Source organism: Asparagus officinalis, chromosome 10, assembly GCF_001876935.1.
Source record: "Asparagus officinalis chromosome 10, Aspof.V1, whole genome shotgun sequence".
NCBI classification, from domain to species: domain Eukaryota; kingdom Viridiplantae; phylum Streptophyta; class Magnoliopsida; order Asparagales; family Asparagaceae; genus Asparagus; species Asparagus officinalis.
Window position 1 is genome coordinate 34,323,262 of NC_033803.1, and position 16,658 is coordinate 34,339,919.

Below are 16,658 nucleotides of genomic sequence, written 5' to 3' on the forward strand. Positions count from 1 at the left end.
AAGGTTATAATCTGACAACTGTTCGCGGGGAAAACTGTTTTCTTCATTGAAATAATTGTCATCTTGGATTACAAAGATCCGGTCTTTTATAGATCCGGTTACAACTAAATCAAAGAAAAAAGTAAAAATTACAACTTTCCTCTTGTGAACAAATCGCGAGCTCCTGTTTTGCGGTCGCTCGCTTTGGTGGGTTCTTTGCCAACGCCGGGGTTAATCCGTGGACCACCACGCGATCTAGATCCGGTCGGATCTACACGATTATACGGGTATTATTCCACAAAGGGAATAATAGCCGGGGAGGATTGATTCACCAAGGAAACAATCGTCCAGATCTCGGGATCTAAGACCAAGCTTAGATCCGGAGTGTGATATCGTGTAGATCTCAGATTTGTTCTTTGCCTCCTCTCGAAATCCTGCCTTTTCTGACGTGGATGCTCGCCGAGGATCAGATCTGTACGTGCAAGTCTTCAAGTCATCGAAGCTCTGAGATCACTCTTCAATCCGGCAGAGTTTCGGCTCTTGAAATTCCCACCTTAAAATGAACACCTCTAGGCCTATTTATAGGCTCTCTGAACTGTGCCCGCGCACAGGAGATTGTCGGCCACCCATAGGTGGTTTGGCCGAGCCACCTATGGGTGGCTCGGCTTAAGCCGAGCCCCCTTAGGTGTGGGTTTTCCGAGTTTTTGAGTTGTGTCCGTTTTCCGGTTTTGTCCGTGATTCGGTTGGTTGAGACTCTGATTTGTTGATCTAACTTGGCAGTGAGTCGGATTCCTGATCCGCTTTTGAGTTCGAGTCCGAAATTGATCTTGACTTGATCGTGATTCATCCGAGTCTGCTCTCGGTTGGATGACTCGTTGATTCCTCAACTCGTTAGCTTGATTCTGCACGCGGGTGGATTCATTCCGTTGTTCGCGTGCGATTTGTCGATCTCGTCGCCTCGTTGGTTCGTCGGTTTGTGCCGAACTGTGCTAAGGGACCTATAAGCAATTTTATATGCCTACAGATACCCCCTCCAAAGTATTTCAGTCTCGTTCTTTTATAGAAGAGTCTGGAATACTTTGGATATGATTGCCTCCCACCTTCAGTCGGTGTAATGAGACCTTGGAATGATTTCCGTTCTTGATTCCTTCAATTCTCCAGGCTATTCGGTGCTTTGTCGAATGTCTGAAAGAGTTTCGGTGCTGCATTTATTATCTGACCGTTGTCGGAATTTTAAACTTGGAGTTGATTCCTGATCTTTTAGCTAAACATCGATTGTTGGCGTCGAGTCTTTATCTGCAACGCGTTGTCCGGCGTTGTGTTGTTGAGTTATCCTTAAGAATATTTTTAGAAAAAATACTCTCCAGAAACTTCTCAACTAAAATTAGGGAACAGTTTATACTCATATACCTTATTGGAGTTTTAAGAAGCAGTTTATACTCATATACTTTTCGGAGTAATGATTCTTTCATTGCAACGCATTGATTGGCGTTGACCTAGGGTTATACGTTGTCCGGTGTTAACCCTAGGGTTTCGAACGTCGTACGTTGAATTTTTGCTCGCAACGCGTTGACTGGCGTTGACCTAGGGTTACGCGTTGACCGGCGTTACCCTAGGGTTTTGAACGTCGTTGGATGCTCAAGTCACGAGACCAGCTAATGAAGTTGATGCATCAGTGACTCTCGTTCCCTTAGACTTCGTGCTATGATGTCGAATACATAGACTTCGCCATTGTTACGGGAATAGGCTACCCGGCGACACGTGTTAGGTGTTGACTTTAGGATTTTTGGCTAACCCCCAGCCTTCAACGGGTTTGATTAGCCTTTACCGACTACCGTTTGAGTCGGGCTAGCATGCGGATTATCGGAATCCGTTCCGCATGTAACGTTGTGCTAAGGGAATGAACTCCCTTAGACTTCGTGCTATGATGTCGAATACATAGACTTCGCCATTGTTACGGGAATAGGCTACCCGGCGACACGTGTTAGGTGTTGACTTTAGGATTTTTGGCTAACCCCCAGCCTTCAACGGGTTTGATTAGCCTTTACCGACTACCGTTTGAGTCGGGCTAGCATGCGGATTATCGGAATCCGTTCCGCATGTAACGTTGTGCTAAGGGAATGAACTCCCTTAGACTTCGTGCTATGATGTCGAATACATAGACTTCGCCATTGTCACGGGAATAGGCTACCCGGCAACACGTGTTAGGTGTTAACTTTATCCCTATTTAGGCTTCGGGATAAAATACCCCAGACTGGTATTCTGGTGTCTTTTTCTATGGTGAAAGACTAAACCAGCGGCGCGTGTTAGGCGTCGGCATATCCTTCCTTAGGATTCAGGATGAAATTCCCCACGCGTGTAAGGCATCGATTTTGGCGTTATTAATAACGACCTGCCACAATGTTGAATATGTGGACGGGTATTCTTTTTTAACGGTTAAGAACTAACCGGCAGCGCATGTTAAGCGCAGACTTATCCTTGCTTAGGTTTCAGGATAGAATACCCCAGAATCGAACTCTGGTGTCTTTTTGTGCGGAAAAAGACTAAACCGGCAGCGCGTGTTAGGCGCAAACTTATCCCTGCTTAGGATTCGGGATAAACTTCCTAGGATGAATCCCAGATTGATAGATTCTTAGAAAAGGTTGGTGCGGGAAAGGAAGAATTTTGTATTCTATTTCCCGGTCTTCTTTTAGGGTGAAGGCGAACCCGAATATGAGGAAGGAAGAATTTTATATTCTATTCCTTGATTCTGGAAAGGAAGAATTTTATATTCTATTTCCAGCGAAGAAGAAACTAGAAGTGGGGTCTCCACTCCGAGAATCTGGAAAATTTAGATAAACTTGCCTTTTATAGGATTGGTTATCTAAACTGGAAATGGGTTCTTCGTTTATCGAAGTGGAATTTCAACTTTGGCTATAACCATGGGAAGGCTTGACCAAAGAGAAAGAGAAGGGAGTTCTTTCGTTTATCGAAAGGGGACTCCGAAATGGAAATGGACACTTTTGGTGGACTCACTGTCAATTGAAATTGATCAGTGAGGGATTTTGGTAGAGAAAATGATTTTGGGTTATCCTCTAGAATATCAAGTATAATATTCTTTAAGGAACTTCCCGATAAATGAGTTATCCTGAAGGTACTAAGGATAGTACTTTTTCAGGAACTTCCTATTTATTGGCATTAATTGCCTGGCGCCTTCTTGAGTAATTAGGCGATATGCGCCATTTGAATAGACTGTGTCTATTACAAACGGTCCTTCCCATTTGGGTTCGAATTTACCTTTCTTCTTGGAGGTGAGAATTATTGGTCGGCGAGCAGCGAGGACCAGATCTCCTTCCTTGAAGCTTCTCTGTCGGACTCTTTTATTGAAAGCCCTAGACATCCTGGCCTGATAGAACTCAATTTGCTGTTGAGCCTCCAAGCGCTTTTCATCCAGCCTCTCAAGCTCTTCGAGACGCTTCTGATATTGTTCCTCCGTTGTCATCTCCGTTGCGAGGGCGATCCGAAGGGATGGAATCTGAATTTCCAGCGGTAGCACAGCTTCGCATCCGTACACCAGTGAGTACGGGGTGGCACCTGTGGGCGTGCGTATGGTGGTGCGATAAGCCCAGAGTGCTTCACCGAGTTTGTCGTCCCAGTCTCGTTTATTGGTCTTCACGAGCTTTGACAGGATCTTAATGATCCGAAGGGACGGAATCTGAATTTCCAGCGGTAGCACAGCTTCACATCCGTATACCAGCGAATACGGGGTGGCACCTGTGGGCGTGCGTATGGTGGTGCGGTAAGCCCAGAGTGCCTCACCGAGTTTATCGTCCCAGTCTCGTTTATTGGTTTTCACGAGTTTTGACAGGATCTTAATGATCGTCTTGTTAAACGCCTCCGCTAATCCATTCGCGGCGGGATAATAAGGTGTTGATGAAACGTCTTCAATTTTGAACTTGTCACAAAATCTGATGAAGGCGTTGCTTATAAATTGCGGACCGTTGTCATGAATGATCCTTCTTGGCACGCCGTGTCTGTAGATGACATGATGCTTGATGAAATTGATGACGTTGTTCGTCTTTACTTCTTTAAGCGGAATTGCTTCAGCCCACTTTGAGAAGTAATCCGTGATCGCCAGAATGAATCGATCGCCTTTGACTGAGGGGGGAAAAATAGGACCAACAATGTCCATGCCCCATACTTCGAACGGCCATGACGTGGTTGATGTGTGCAACTGCTCTGGCGGTTGATGCATATAATTTGCATGTATCTGGCAAGCGTGGCATTCTCGTGCGTATTCGATTGCGTCACGAACCATCGTTGGCCAGAAATATCCCATCCTCCTGATGCGATCATACAGTTTGGGACCAGGCTGATGCGCACCACATTCTCCTTCGTGCGCTTCCTTAAGAACTTCTTTTGCTTCTTTGTTCGAAAGGCATCGGAGTAATAAACCATCGTATCCCCTACGGTATAACGTGTGGGTCTCGGCATTATAAAAGAATCTTGGCGCTCTTCGGCGAATCGATTCCCTTTCTTTTACGTCTTCTGGCAGGATGCCATACTGAACGTAGTCAATAATGGGAAAACGCCAATCTCGGGACTCAGACCCAATTTGAGTTGAATTCACCTCCTTGGCGTTTACGTTTCCGTGATCTTCTTCTTCAATATCCCTACCGTATATGGGTACACAGAGTTGATGCGTCCGTACTGTGACTAACAGTTCAGTTTCGGGAGGCTGTGCTAGTGATACTGCTAGTGCCGCTAGCGCGTCTGCATAAGCGTTCTGGAGACGAGGGATATATTCAATGAAGAATTCTTCGAAAGATTCTGCCATTTTGATGGCTTCCTGGTGGTACGGGATCAGGTCTTGGTTCCTGACTTCATACTCTCCACGGACCTGGTTGACTATCAATTGAGAATCCCTAAAAGCTTCGAGATATTCGACCCCTAGCTCCTTGGCGAAACTGAGTCCAATGAGAAGCGCATTGTACTCGGCCACGTTATTGGAACACGGATCAATCAATAAATAAGCTCGGGGCATTACATGTTTTCCCGGGGAGATTAAGACGACTCCAACTCTAGAGGAGACGGTGGCGCGAGATATTCTTTCTCAATCATCGGATATCGAGACTCAGCGCCCACCAAAGTCCGACTTAAATAATAAACTGCCTGTTCGTGACCATTATCATCGTCTTGTGCTAACAAGGCACTTATTGACTGGTTCATCGCCTTGATGTAAATTAAGAACGGTTTACCTGATTTTAGTGCAACGAGAACAGGAGGATTTGTCAGATATGTCTTGATATCCTCGAGTGCCTTTTGGCAGGCGTCGTCCCAAATAAATGACACACCCTTCTTGTTTAGCTTAGAGAAAGGTTGACACTTCCCAGAGAGATTTGAAATAAACCGTCTGATGTAAGCTAAACGCCCTTGCAATCCTCTGAGTTCTCTCAGATTCCTCGGGGGTTGCAACTCATGTATCGCCTTCACCTTATCGGGATCAATATGTATACTCTTAGTGGTGACGACGAACCCAAGGAATTTCCTACTGGACATTCCAAGGAATGATTTAGTGGGGTTCATCTTCAATTGATGACTCCTCATGAGATCAAACATCGTCTTCAAATCCTTGATGTGATCTTCTTTGTTGCGGCTTTTCACAACCAAATCATCAACGTAGCATTCGACTGTTTTCCTGAGATGTTCTTGGAAAATCTTAGTCATCGCTCGCTGGTATGTGGCGCCGGCATTCTTCAGACCGAAAGGCATCACCGTATAGCAGAAGACGCCGAGGGGTGTTCTAAACGTTGTATGCTTCTCGTCGTCTGGGTGCATCTTGATTTGGTTATATCCCGAGAAGCCATCCATGAAAGACATCCTCTCAAATCCACATGTATTGTCAATAATGACATCTGTGATTGGGAGAGGGAAATCATCTTTCAGACATGCTTCATTCAGGTTCCTGAAGTCGATACAAATCCTGATTTTACCGTTCTTCTTCATAACTGGAACGATATTTGCTAACCAATCTGGATGTTGCTCCTCTCGGATAAATCCTGATTCGATCAACTTTTTAACCTCTGCCTCAATGGCTTCCATAATCTGCGGACGAAACCGTCTTTGCTGTTGTTTGACAGGTTTAGCATCCGGCTTGATGTCAAGGCGGTGCATTGCCACATTAGGGTCGAGTCCTGGCATATCTTCATAGTTCCAGGCGAAGACATCAATGTATTCTCTGATCAAGGCAATTAATTCATCCTTCTCATCTGGAGGAAGACTACCGCTGATGAATATGGGCTTTGGGTTGGCCTCATCGCCCATATTAATTTGGACTACTTCATCTTCGGTTGGTGGTTCTCTCTGTTCGAACCTATCACCGTACTGCATGTTTAGGTGATGAACCCATGGGTCTTCCCATGTTGGCATTTGATCGTCGTCTTCCATTGTGGACGGATCAGCTGTAGTCATGTTCGCCATTAGGGTTTTGAAAGCTTCTCCCAGACTTGTATCGGAATCCTCAGCCGAAGAATCAGGAGAGTACCCTTTCTTGGTTTTGTTAGCAATTTGGTCGATAATTTGCCAACCGCATTCATCATCAGACGAGGAAACATAACCTAGACCTCTCCCGTATTTATAATAATCATCGGGTCTTCCTTTTGGCACATATACCGCCTTGGCTGGAGTACGAGGACCTAGTCATCGCTCGCTGGTATGTGGCACCGGCATTCTTCAGACCGAAAGGCATCACCGTATAGCAGAAGACGCCGAGGGGTGTTCTAAACGCCGTATGCTTCTCATCCTCTGGATGCATCTTGATCTGGTTATATCCCGAAAATCCATCCATGAAGGACATCCTCTCAAATCCACATGTATTGTCGATAATGACATCCGTGATTGGGAGAGGGAAATCGTCTTTCGGACATGCTTCATTCAGGTTCCTGAAGTCGATGCAAATCCTGATTTTGCCATTCTTCTTCATGACGGGAACGATGTTGGCTAACCAGTCTGGATGTTGTTCCTCTCGGATAAATCCTGATTCGATCAACTTCTTAACCTCTGCCTCAATGGCTTCCATAATCTGCGGACGAAACCGTCTTTGCTGTTGCTTGACAGGTTTGGCATCCGGCTTGATATCGAGGCGGTGCATTGCGACATTGGGGTCGAGCCCTGGCATGTCTTCATAATTCCATGCGAAGACGTCGATATATTCCCTGATGAGAGCAATCAATTCCTCCTTCTCATCTGGGGGAAGACTGTCGCTGATGAATATAGGCTTTGGGTTGGCCTCATCACCCATGTTAATCTGGACTATTTTATCTTCAGTGGGTGGTTCTCTTTGCTCGAACCTATCGCCATATTGCATATTCAGATGGTGAACCCACGGGTCTTCCCATGTTGGCATTTGATCGTCGTCTTCCATGGTGGATGGATCGGCTGTAGCCATATTTGACATTAGGGTTTTGAAGACTTCTCCCAGACTTGTATCGGAGTCCCACTCTGAAGCATCGGGAGAGTATCCTTTCTTGGCTTTGTTAGCAATTTGATCGATGATTTGCCAACCACATTCGTCATCTGATGAAACATAACCTAAGCCTCGCCCATATTTATAATAATCCTCAGGTTTACCTTTTGGTACATATACTGCTTTGGCTGGATTACGAGGACCTCGATCGAAGTATAAACCTTCTCCGAGTGTGAAATCGTAGCCCTGCTTTTCCATGAGCTTGCGCGCTTCTGGACTATACTTGGATAGATGTCGACCAGGTTTGTCATCATCTTCGTCTTCACTTAGGAAATGATCTGGTAACGGAGAGCTTTTTCCTTTACCGTAAATCACTTCTTTAGCGCCTCTTACTTTGTTCGGGATGACCATGGTTGTTCCGAAAGAATGCTGGAGGTGTTCCTTCGTTACATAGGATGATCGGATCGGCATATACAACTCAGGATTGTCGTACAGCTCTTTTATCACATCATCAAGAGACAAGGAGTACTCTAAATCATCTTTTATTGCAATATCGGCAAGTTGCCAGTTACAACCTCCATCTGACGATTGTTCATCGTCAAGATTGATTACAAAGGGTACAATGTCATTTAAAACAAAACCGCCATTGTAATCGAATCCGGCTTCAGAATCAGCTTCTTCTCCGCTGTCTGTGCCCTGGGCCGATGGTTCAGTATCGGATTCGTTACCATAAAGGAGAGAATCGGTGAAATAATTCTCATACCCCTTGAATGGTTGCTTATCCGCGACCACCGTCCTAACCTCATTGTCAGTGTCGACATACTTCAAACACTGATGGAGAGTAGATGGAATTATCACGTTACTATGGATCCAAGGCCGACCCAATAGTAAGTTGTACGAAGTCTCCGCATCGATCACATAACACGTGACTTCTGTCTTCAGATCTCCCATCTGGCACTTCACCCGGATCTTACCCAAGGGTCTTGACCCACTAGTGTTGAATCCATAAATAACAGTGCCTGTGGACGCCAACTTGCTTACTGGGATGCCGAGGAAATGCATCAATCGAAGCGGCATAATACTCACAGCAGAACCTGGATCCACTTGGATTCGGTTGACTTGGCTGGAGCCAATGTATCCGACGAAATATAACGGCCGATCGTGGGTCGAATTCTTCGTCTGCATATCTTCTTTGGTGAAAGTAATGCAGGGAAGGTTCTTAGTCGCTATGTTGCACTGTTGACTCAGCGGTTCTGGCTGTTCATGCACCGGCTTGACTTGAGTCAGAAATACCTCTGCATTGGCCAAAGCTTCTTGTAGGGCCTCCCTGGTTTCTTTGGATAATCGCAGCAACTCATACAGCGTTATCCGTGCTGGAATGTTGGCTAATTGCGCCATAATGTCGAAGCTATGCGGAGTCTTCGAGCTTTCCGGTTTGTCTCTTCCAATTGGATGACTGAAACGAGACTGCTTCGGACTCTGTACCTCTTGGGGATTCTTCTCTTTTGGTTTATTCACCGGTTGTCGTAGAGCTTCTTTACCCGGTGTGGGACTTGCAATCACTCCCATCTCCGTGAGAGTTTTGGCTGGTCCCCGCTTGTTCACCCCCTGCTCACTAGGTGGCGGATAACCGCTTGTTCGCCCCCTGCTCACTAGGTGGCGGATAATTGTAGTGGTATTCATTTCCGCTCCGTGTCGCAAAAGCTTCTTGTTCTTCTTCAGAGAGCGGGAAAGTGGGGATTCTTTCGTCATCTTTCCCTGGGATGGCAGAGACTCCATAACAAGACTTCCCTTTCCCTTTAGACTTTCTCTCGGATGACGATCCGGCCCATTGTTCATCTCCAATCAGATCGGGGTGAACCCAAAGGATTTCGCCATTTGGGGCTGTGTGCGGTACAAGTCCCTTTTGGCGCTGTCCGTGTGGGTCGTCATTCACCGTCTTCATCCCGACTTTGGTGACGCGTTTTGGCTCGAACCAAGTTGTAGGCACTGACCCAAAACTGATTGACACTGCGTTGGCCCCCACATTCTTGGCTGGTTTTGGGGTTATGACTCCTACGTCGATTAACGCCTGGATCTTGTCCTTGAGGTGGTAGCATGATCTCGTAGGGTGGTGGACCGCTCTGTGGTACGCGCAGTACTTTGGATCCGTCACTTTGCTGGCCCCTTCTTGATCCACGATCGCCGGCAGCTGGATTTTGTTGTTCTCCAACAGGTATTTGAAGATGCCGGGAACTTCGTCATCCTTGAAGGAGTACACTTTAGGAAACCTCGGCTCCGCAGATTTCTGCTTCTGAGGCCGTTGTTGCCATTGCCCTCGAGATTGTTGGGGTGCTTGTTGCTGTGGCTGCTGTTGCTGTGGTTGCAATTGAAAGGTTTGATTAGCATCAACTGCATTAGCTTGTGCCTTACCTTTCCCCCGTGGGACGAAGTTTTGCTTTGGAACACTCGTCGCCGGTTGGCCTCTTTCCGCCTTCTTCCTCTTGAGGAATCGCTCAGCTTGCTCTCCCCGGACTTTCAAGTCCTTCCATGTATTGGATGGTGCTGTCCCCATTGCTTCTAGCACGTCCAACGCGAGGTTGTTGTGGCAGGTCTGGAGGATGAATTCCTCGGTGATCGGGTCCCGGCAATTCATCGCCTTGTTCCGGAATCTTTTGACGAAGGTATCGACTAACTCTCCGTCCTTCTGCTTCTCATCGAGCAACGATCCGATAGATATCTCGGTGTCGTCGTCGAAGAAGTTGGCCAGGAACTTGGTCTCCATGTCATCCCAGCTGTTTACGCTGCCTGGCTTGAGGCGGCGATACCAATCGAAGGCGGCTCCGCGAAGAGTGCCGACGAATGACCGCACCATCAGAGGCTCATTACCAGAGATCACCCCCAAATGCGATTTGAAGTAAATCAAATGCTGGGTAGGTGAACCCATCCCATTAAACGGCGTGAAGTTAATTAGATTAAACTTCGCCGGATATGGGATCGATTCCCATTCTCTTGGGTATGGGCAAGGAATGCCTGTTTTCTTCGTCTCTTGAGCGGAAATTAGTGTGTTGATTTTGCTCTCGAGGTTCTTGATCTTCAGGTTTTCGCCGGTTTCTTCGCCAGCATTCTCATTACCACCCCCTGCGTTGACGGGAGGATCATTGGTGTTACGAGCATTTGTATCCTCATCTTCCACATTAATCGGGTTACGATGATTCTGCTCGCCTTGTTGGTTCGCCAATGCTTGGATCTGTTGGTCATGCATTTCTCTCATCTGCTGCATGGCCATCTCCATCTCAAATTTGAAACTTTCTTTCTGCTTAGCCAAAGCGTCTTCAAGCATCTTGGCCATCTGCTCCGCACTTATCATCAGGGCCTCGCGGGGTTGTCCCTCGCTGGATACTGTATTATCTGATGCCACCGCGGAGCCGGCATCAGATTCTTCATCTTCTGAAGGGCGTCTTGTCCGAATCCTACCATAAGTTGCTCGCTCTATGGTTCCGGACTGCAGACGGGTTCTAGGTCGGGAAGCTTTCAGAATCGACTCGAAATCTTCTCGTGCCGATGTCCCTTTGCTCGTCATGTTGGTGGTGACCCTCGGAAATTCTCCGTCTTCAATCACCCTTCTTCTTCGTTGGAAGCGCCTAGGCCTTGGTTTTGGCGTTTCCGCATTAAGTCTTTCAAAAACTGAAACTCTTTCGGGGACCGCCTTAATGCAATTGCATTCCGACAATACCGCCCGAATGAGTTTGGAACAGGGACATTGAATTTCCCGTTCTCGGGGACTCCTCTTCCTGGTTCTATTCGTACCCCCAGCACGATAGTACAACTCGTCATTTTGACAGTCAGAGTAACCTATCGTGTGCGGGCACGCCTTCTCAGGTACAACACAATCATTATCAGATGATAATGTTTCCATCTGAGGTTGACTTGCCTTCTTTGGGCTTTCAAAGGTTACCCGCCTCAAAACATGCCTTTTTGGGCGTGAATTTTCGGCGTGATCTTGGACTTCAATGCGCAAATTGGTGCGCGCAGCTGCCTTGAGGTCTTTGTCATGCTGGAGGTGATGGCGACCCCCAGTATGTTGAGTCGTTCTGGGCTTCTTCATCGGGCCCAAACGCTCGTGAATTGGAGCTTTGCCTCTCACGTCAGGAATTGGACCGAGGCGCTCCAAAATTGGTTTCTTCTTGCGGGATGACTCTGCATGATCTCCCGGAGAAGTTATTGGGATTGACGGCGACTTTGGTTGACTCGCCGGAGTTTGACCTTCCTTAGAAGGCTGCACTGGTTGCTTTTTGGCCTGAGTCGCCACTTCAGACTTAGGCTTCCAGACTTGTCGTGTTGGTGGTGGCTTCTTCTCCACCTCCTTTTGCAGCTTTCTACGGGCTTCCTGAGCTTGAGCCCGTGCCTGCGCTGACATCGCGCGGCGCTTGCGAATGCGCTCCTCGAGTGTCGAACGGTTCCGTTTGACGCGGACCCATTCTTTCTTTGGCGGCTTGGAAGAGTCGCCATTCATTGGTGGTTGAGGCTGTTTGCCTCTTCTGTTCTTCAACTCCGCGTGGTAGCGGAATCCGTCCGTAGACTCCATCGCCTTAGCGAATTGCCGCGCAAGGCGTTGACGACGCCTCTGGCGGGCTCTCTTTGAGAGAGTCACAACGCCCTGAACAGTAGAGGCGTTGGCGGGAGTTGGGTTGACCTGATTGGAGGTCGGTGGAACTTCATTTGACGCAACTTCGGCGTCAGTTGGGTTGAGAGCTTCGTGGGCTTCCCGAGCAGCTTCAAACCAACGAGCTTTTCTCCCGGAGGAGAACTTCTTGGACTTGCGGGGGGAGATAGAGCCGGACGAGGACACGTACTCCTCGAACTTGGCTTGGTCGAACTCGTACTCGACCTCCTCCACGACCGGGATTGCAATCCGCGGCTGCGACGCATCGATCTCGTTGGCGAGATCGTCGGCTCCCACTGTGGTCGCCAGATTGTTCGCGTGGAAAACTGTTTTCTTTTTCATTGATATGATTGTCATCTTGGGTTACAAAGATCCGGTCTTTTATAGATCCGGTTACAACTAAATCAAAGAAAATAAAGAAAAATTACAACTCTCCTCTGTGAACAAATCACGAGCTCCTGTTTTGCGGTCGCTCGCTTTGGTGGGTTCTTTGCCTGCGCCGGGGTTAATCCGTGGACCACCGCGCGATCTAGATCCGGTCGGATCTACACGAGTATGCGGGTATTATTCCACGAAGGGAATAATAGCCGGGAGGGATTAATCCACCAAGGGAATAATCGCTCAGATCTCGAGATCTAAGACCAAGCTTAGATCTGGAGTGTAGTCTCGTGTTATATATATATATATATAACATAACGTATCACAAAAAGTATTCACACAATTACTTTTCAATCAAAGTAAAATAGTTGTCATACTTTTTTTTTAAATTTTGGAATATTCGTATATAGTGTCCTCACTCATTCTAAGAATTCCTAGCGGATTCTATACATGAATCCTAAGAAACTATATCCTTGCTCCATAATTTGACACAGTAATGATCCTAAGAATGCTAGAACTAGAGGTCTGATACCAACTATGGCGCTCCTAATTTCACACATGGCTGTAGTTCAAGGTGAATCCAGAGATGTCAAACCTGTCATGTACCCACACTATGCTTAAACATGTTTCACCAATCACAGTAATATCTTCTAGTGGAATCAAATATAAGTGTAGGTACAAAATATGCCAAATAAGGAAATAAAAATAATGGACATGATATAGAAAGAGATATCTCAAAAATACAAATCATGTCTCAACTGAAATACATCTGATATCTGAAATAATATAAATATCTCAATAAGAATCAACTAAAAATCGTACTAAGGTACACTGACTTTACAATATGAAAACAAAACTCTAATATCTGAATGAGAACATAAAACTATAGTGGAGTCTCAACTACTAAAATGCGTGACGACAACTACGCTAGAACTCCGTCATCCTGTGGCTCTCCGAAACTCTGAGCTACCTAAAAAGAAAATTAAAAATAAAAGAAAAAACAACAACAAGAGCGTCAGAGTGCTATAGCAAGATCACCTCCATCCTCCCTCAGGGGAAGGGTTGCTAGATGAAGTGGATGCTCTATCTATTATGCATAGTCTACCTAGATCATTTTCCTTGTATCTAAGCGTAATTAACATTTAGAAACCTACAACATGAGACGTAGTACGTCGAGCAAAATAACCAAATAAGGAAACCATCATGTATATATCATATGTATCAAATTGTAGATATCTAAACATTAATACCGAACTAAGAATAAACAACCTAAACGAAATCAACAATTAGAAACCCACAACACGAGACTGGTACGTCGAGCGAAATAATCCAAACAAGGAAACACTCATGTATATATCATACGTCTCAAATTGTGAATCAGTAATCATTGATCCCAACTAAGACATAAAGAAATAGTACGGAAAAGTAAAGCATCAAAATAGACAAAAGCATATGTATCTCGTACCCTTGCATAACAAGGTATTTCAATCATCAAATATCTCAATAATGAGTCGAAGTCACTTTTGGCATCCACCAAACTTAGGCTATCATATAATTGTCACAATGTAATTCTTTGCAAGATTTTTGATTTCATCGCATTATCATGCACAATGCATTATATGTTCGGTATCCTAGACAGCATACAGTGTACACGGCTCATTAGTCTCATCGCGATCTTAGTGCATAACATGAGTGCAGGACGGCCTACCATAGAGGTACCCTAAAAGACGGCTCACAAGCTTCATCGCACCCTCGTGTGGATGGACTGCTAGACAAAGCATCCAAATCTGACTCAATGGCCTGTACAAATACAATATCGACGCACTACTACACGTAGTACTGAACTGAGCTCATCAATGATATCCATCTTGTGTATAAACTGTGTATGTCTTGAATATCGATGAACTATCCCATATAGATGTGCTCATAATGATATCCAACCCATGTATAAATATTCTCCAACTCAAGTGTACTCAACTCAACACTTGTCCAGAATTCATTTTGGGAAACTCATGGAAGTGCTATGATACTATTCATGTACATTCATGTTTGTACGTGTACTATCGTGCGACTCGAACCCCACGATCACATCTCAAAACAGTGCAACTCAATATTCAGGAAAACTGTCTTAGTAGTTAACTACTAAGCTTAGTAGTCGACTACACTGAGTCCATCCAGACTCTGTGAGGCATGTATTAGTATTAGTAGTCGACTATTAAGTATATTAGTCCACTATTCTGCAATAATCCAGTTTCTAAAAATCTAAACTGAACATGAGTAGCCGACTACTAAGCTTAGTAGTCGACTACCCTGTCAAAACATGCATTCTTTCATGCACGAACATTACTTATTTGTTAATTGCACATATCATGAAGCTAAAGCAAAACCTTATACTTGGCATATGCAACAAAGATTATCTGAATCATAATACAAACTTTTTCAACCTTTCAAACTATGGTTTAGCATCATATTTAATCAATTTCCTCAATTAGCTCTTAATTAAACAACATAATTATCAACACATGATAAAAACAACTCATGAACAAAGTAAAAATTCATTTAAACATGATTATATGACTTAGGTTTCACAAACCTAGGGTTAAGCATAATTATTTATCATGAAAGCTCAATTAAAAGACAAAATTAGGGTTTTAGCAAGATTAGAACATGATTTATAAATTTAAAATATAATTATGAACAACCCTAATGATCATGATCATATTACTATCATAAACAGTAAAGAATTTTTACAAATCTATCATAGGTTAAAGATTTATCATTAAAAATCTAAATTTTACCATGTTGGATTAAACTTTAACATGAAAAATATTACTTTAACCATTAAAAATCCAATCTCTACTAAGGGAAGGGTTGGGAGGAAGATTATCTTGTGTCAACTACGTGCTACAACTCTTGAACATGTTTGCAAGACCTTCTCCTCCCCAAAAACTACAAAGCCTCGCATTTCTCTCAACAAACGCCTCAAGATCTCTCCCAAAACTCATACTTTAGGGTTAGGGTTTAAGGAGAAAGGTGACTGGTACAAATCTCACGTGAAAGAGGGTAAAAAAGAGCTTTAAAATGGGTATATATACGCATATATACAACTGGTTTCGAAACAAAACGAATCTGACCCGAAACCCATAAGAAATCTAAAAACAGCTCGACTAGTCGACTAATTTTAGTCAACTAATGGTCTTACTAATCGACTATTAATGTTAGTAGTCGACTACTAAGACTCAAATCAGTCTGTTTGGGAAAAAATTTGGTATTTTGGCTGTAACTTTCCCGTACGATATTAGAATGAGGTGATTTAAGATGATTTGGAAAGATACCGAAGAGACTTACAACTTTTGCCTTTTGAGTTTTTCCAGATTTGAACTATATTTGTGTGTAAAACATAAATACTCTTAACTAGTCGATTTTTTCTAGATTCAGGCTCGTGCATGTCATGCATGATTTCACTCCTATATTCGTATATATATATATTGGATTGATCTTAAATCAATCCCTAGCATACTCAAATATCAATATATGTTATTTATCACCATATAATATATTTATTATTATTTATCATAATATATTCAAATTTACAGGGTTTTATAGACACTATCTGTAAGGAGTACAGCTCGAGCTATTCACAGATCATCAGAGCTTGAAATACCTCTTCTCTCAGAAAGAACTCAATCATAGATAGCGGCGATGGGTTGAGTTTATCAAGGACTACGAGTTTACGATTTAGTACCGTCGGGGAAGGTTAATGTGGTAGCAGACGCATTGAGAAGGAAGCGTCGGTATCGGATTACGACTCTGAGTTGATCGTTGTATCGAGATCTTCACACCCTTAGCCAGTTTGACTTTAGGCCAAAGATCGGTAGGAGCACCACATTTTTTAGAGCTTTATTAGTACAACCATCTTGGAGTGATAGAATGGTCAGAGCTTAGCTAGAGGACTCTTAGATTCAAACCCGAAAGGAGGAGATTTCCAAAGAGTCAAGGGCTGATTGGATCGTTGGAGCAGATGGAGGTCTTCGAATGAAGGGTCGATTAGTGATGCTAAGAAATTCACAGCTGAAGAAAGACTTATTTGATGAGACGCATCACACCAGGTACACAGTGCATCTAGGCACGACTAAAATGTACAAGGACCTAAAGGGACACTTTTGGTGGAGTGGCATGCGTAGGGAGATTGTAAATTATGTAGAAAAAAGC